This window comes from Littorina saxatilis, linkage group LG3 (genome assembly GCF_037325665.1).
Source record: "Littorina saxatilis isolate snail1 linkage group LG3, US_GU_Lsax_2.0, whole genome shotgun sequence".
NCBI lineage: Eukaryota > Metazoa > Mollusca > Gastropoda > Littorinimorpha > Littorinidae > Littorina > Littorina saxatilis.
In genome coordinates this window covers 46,388,702-46,393,847 of record NC_090247.1, presented here as the reverse complement: position 1 = coordinate 46,393,847, position 5,146 = coordinate 46,388,702, and positions in this window count along the sequence as shown.

Genomic DNA, 5,146 nt, shown 5'->3' with positions numbered 1-5,146 from the left:
AGTTGCCAGGTAACGCAGAGTAATAGCCAACTTTAGTCCTGGAGCCAAAATCTTCCTCCAGTGGGTCTGCTGCTTGGTAATCCTGCCCTCAATTTTTGTCAAGTGTTCATGAAATGCAACTGGATCCATCCGACTGATATTAACGAAAGTCTTCATGCAGTTCCCTTATCAGTAGCTCATAATGGCCATAAAGAGGTCTGCGATTCAACCATGGTCTGACCCACATACTTCTTATCTTCTTCCTCTGTCTTCTTATTCTTTGAACTGCATCAGATTGTTCTTGCTCTACAGCAAACTGCAGACATGATTGCACATGCATCAGTATTCTTGTTTGCAAACCAGCATCAATGTGCATCTTCAGAACTCTGCTCTGTGATATACTACTACGACAGCAGTAGATACCAGAAGATAACAGCAATTGTCATCATTTTCACGAGTTTTCATTCACAAGCACCTGGGAAATAAATCTCATGTCCTAAGCAATAAATCCCCGGTTACCATAGTTGCAGGAAGCAGGTTATACATGGATAATCAAAAGCAAACCCAATAGAAACGCTCAGGGATTCTTTGGGTCTTTTCATTGGTGTTTCCCCAGACCTAAACAGACGACACGACACTGCTTTGCAAAGTTCCAAAAACAAACTGGCAAACTGGCAAAAGTAAACAAAAAACAAAACTACTTCATGAAAGGTCATACATTCATCAAAAACAAATGAAACCTAGCGATATGTTTTGTCTTCTTACAGAGTCATGGAGTGCGTGTATCTGTGTTTCGATACACAGACGTTCGGAGAAACACGAACGTCAAGTTCAAGTAAAACGACCCCTGACACACACATTTTGACCCGTGCACAAGACGTTGTATCGATAAACGAAGCACAAATAAGAAACAATAATAAAAGCAAAGAAAATAGCAACAAGATATGCAAGCATCAAACAAAGCCGAGCAAGCAGAATGACAGGTCTAATGAAAAACAAAGAGGTACTGAGTCGGAAACAAGATCGCCATTCTTTCCTTAGCAGCACGACGCAAATCTTCTGTGACCTTTGACCAAACGTAGCTTCCACATTCGATCACTCAGCTTAATATTTACAACAGAAAGCCGATGGGGTGCAATAGATGAACCTACAGAACTGTGCATCCTGACATATTCATCCCAACATTTAATGAACTCAAAAACACAGAAAGTTGCTTTCACACGCCAGCTTTGATTGCCAGTGGTTATCAAACCGAGACTCGCGTGGTTATCAGCACCTAACCCGTGTTTTAAAGCATGGCTCCCTGGGTTGATTGTGCACTTATTTTCTCACTACCAAAATGATGACAAAAACGATGTTTGGTGGTTTGTTGACAGACCAGCTTTTTTGTCGGTCATCAGGGGGCATATCGACTTTTGTTTCATATTTATTAACCGCGGCCTTCGGTCTGTCAACAACCCATCAAACATCTTATAATATTCAGCAGGTCCAATATACACACCTCACAAAAAGAAAGTCCCCCCCCCCCCCCTTATATTCAGCAGATGTATAATCGTAGGTAGCAGTGAACGAAATCCCCAAGATTCTTGCCCTTGAAATATCCCGAACTTGCCCATCCGTGACGTTCCGCAGCGATTTCTAGGCCCGCGGACGCCAAATTTCACGGCGTCAAACCGCCAAAACCGCGTTTTACCCGCGCAAAGTCGGCGTAAAACCGCTATCGTCCGCTGCGATCCACAATGTCCGCACTTGACACGGCGTCTGCACGCCGACTGCACGCAGCCATCCGTTGACAGACCGCCAGCATCCGCTGTGGATCCGCGGTGTTATCCGCCATCAATCCGCAGCGAATCCGCGGTCAATACGGCGACAGCACGCAATCAAAACGTAGCTGTCCGCGTTTCACACGTGCACCGTTATCTTCACGTCCGCAGTATTTTTCCTGCGGAGGTCCGCGGATCGCCGTCCGCAGCTATCCGCAGTCTTGTTTGTGGAAGTGTGAAAAGGGCTTTAGGCTAACGCCGAAGATGTGACACATAATAATTATTGTGAAACACTTAAAAACGGCAGTGAGCCGCCGATCTCCTGCGTGGCCTTGAACAAGAGCGGTCATTGCAAGTTTAATTTTTATTGCTCACGGCTTCAGCCGGTCTAACTTATTTTGTGGGGATATAGCCGTCGCTGACCATTATGCAGGCACAATACATCATCACATGTTTTAACTATTCAACGTCACATTTCCAAACTATACTAACCGTCTTAAAAAAAACTAGACAGATACGTTTAAGTGCAGATTTTTGTAATGAGGCCGTTTATCGCAAAACTAGTTATATGAATGGAAAGGCCATTCATTCCCCTACAATATTCAACAAACAGATTTAGTGATTTTACATACGTACATTTCTATACAGTGGAACCTACAACACAGACAGCCCCCAAAATCAAGGTTCCCGCGTTAAAATCGACAAGCAATCAAAAAAGCTCAAACGAACCAAGTGTTGTATGTCATTGGAAAGAAAAATCAAATTTGTGTCTAACAATGACGTTATGGCATGGTGAACGGTGTAAGTGTCATATGTATTCTCAGAGGCAAAAGAAACGCAAATGCTGCAGTGAAGATGGGTTACCCATGAATTTTAATGTCGAATTAATTATTTCGGGTTAACAATAACAAGGAAACGAATTGACCGATACAAAAAGCATACGGAAAAGTGTATTGGGATGAGAGCATGACGTGCCATGTTCCACTGAACACTGTTTGAAGACTGTTGAAAGTCAATAGCGTGTTGCTCCTCCCTGGGCGTTGATGACTGTGGCGCACCTCCGGTACATGGAGAGGACGAGGTGATTAATTTGCTGCTGAGGGACCTGAGCCCACACCTGGGTCACGGCAGCACGCAGTTCTGCTGCTGTGCGGGGTCTCCGGGCAAGGGCATTAATCCTTCTTTGCGTGATCCCAGCCAGCAAGACATTAGCGGCCGATAATCGGCCGAACACCCTTCAAAAAGTCGGGCCGGTGACGTCAAAACATACGACGCGGGTGTTGGCCCGACTAACTTTTGCAAAGAGGCAACGATGCGGCCGATAGGCGGCCGAACACCTGCACTATGGCGGCACGCATCCGGTCCGATGTTAATCGGCCCGATGACTTGTTTGACCTGCGGTCCGACACCTTATGCCGACATCGGGAAGATATCGATTTCAGCGGGAAGACATCGCGACGATGTCGGCCGCAGGTCCAACAAGCCATCGGGCCGATTAACATCGGACCGGATGCGTGCCGCCATAGTACAGGTGTTCGGCCGCCTGTCGGCCGCCTCGTTGCCTCTTTGCAAAAGTTAGTCGGGCCAACACCCGCGTCGTATCTTTTGACGTCACCTGCCCGATCGGCCGACTATCGGCCGCTAATGTCTTGCTGGCTGGGTGCAGCTACAGATATGGAGAATACTACATGGCTTGCTGTGTCGTACCAGATTTACACGAGTTGTTTTTTTAAAATATTGAACTGCGAGCGAAAGCGAGCTGTTCACTATTTGAAAAAGCAACGAGTGTAAATCTGGTACGACACAGCAAGCCATGTAGTATTCTGTTTATCCTACATACTGTACTTACCTGTATTTTACTGAAAATGTCTTGCAGACGAGGCAGCTAAATTGAAGACGCTTGTTTTGGAACCTCGATCTCTTCTAAAGCCTTGTGCAATCTATTACGTCAAAGCAAAGAAACGTCACTCTGAAAGTGTGGCGTGACGTGTTAGTTCTAAAGATTCATCGAGGGTAATTAGCGAGCGCAATTTTTGTTTCTATAATGACGTTTGTCTCGGTGACTTTGGCATCATAAGCAGTGGAAAAACAGGTCCCTGCCAGACTTGCTTGACATGACCTCATTTACATGATATACACACGTGTGATTTGAACGATTATTATCTCACGGGTGTCTCTCTCACGTATGTAGGATAAACAGCAGTATGTACCACCACCACCCCCCCCCCCCCAAGTGTAACAGTGCAAAATTCACTTACAGCTACAGCTACAGCAGTATAACCCCCCCTCCCCCCAGTGTTACAGTGGAAAACAAACCTACAGATACAGCAGTGTGTACAACCCCCCCCCCCCCAGTGTAACAGTGCAAAACAAATCACCAGCTAGAGATACAGCAGTATGTAGAACCCCCCGCCCCTACCGCCCTCACTGTAACAGTACAAAACACACCTACAGCTACAGATACAGCCGTATACACCCCCCCCCCTCAGTATTACAGTATAAAACACACCTACAGCAACAGATTCAGCAGTATATACAACCCCCCAAGTGTAACAGTGCACAAATTACTTACAGCTACAGCTACAGCAGTATGTACACCTCCCCTCCCCCTTAGTAACAGTGCAAAACACACCTACAGCTACAGCAGTATGTACAACCCCCAACCCCCCCCCCCCCACCACTGTAACAGTACAAAACTCATTTACAGCTACAGATTCAGAATTATGTACATCCCCCTCCCCCCGCTGCCACCACTGTAACAGTACCAAACATACCTACAGCTTCAGATACAGCAGTATGTACAACACTTAACCGCCTTCCCCCGTGTAGAGTGCAAAACACACCTAGACCTACAGATACAGCAGTATGTACAACCCCCCCCCCACCCCCCCCCCCCCACCCCCTGTGTGCAAAACACACCTACAGCTACATATACAGCAGTATGTTCAACCCCCCCCCCTCCCCGCCTACTGTAACAGTACATAACACACCTACAGCTACATCAGTATGTACAAACCGCCCCCCCCCCCAAGTGTAACAGTACAAAACACGCCTACAGCTACAGATAGATCAGTATGTACACCCCCCCCCCCAAGTGTTACAATGCAATACCTACAGCTACAGATACATCAGTATGTACACCCCACCCCCCAAGTGTAACAGTGCAAACCACACTTACAGCTACAGATTCAGCAGTATGTACTCCACCCCCCCCCCCCCCCCGTGTAACAGTGCAAAAATCACTAACAGCTACAGCAGTATACCCCCCCTCCCCGTACAGCTACAGCAGTATAAACAAGAAGGGCAAAGCCCATACGACTCACATGCTTGACCTTGACCTTTACATGACCTTGACCTTCAGGGTCAAGGTCAAATAACTAAACCTAGCAATAACATCATACACA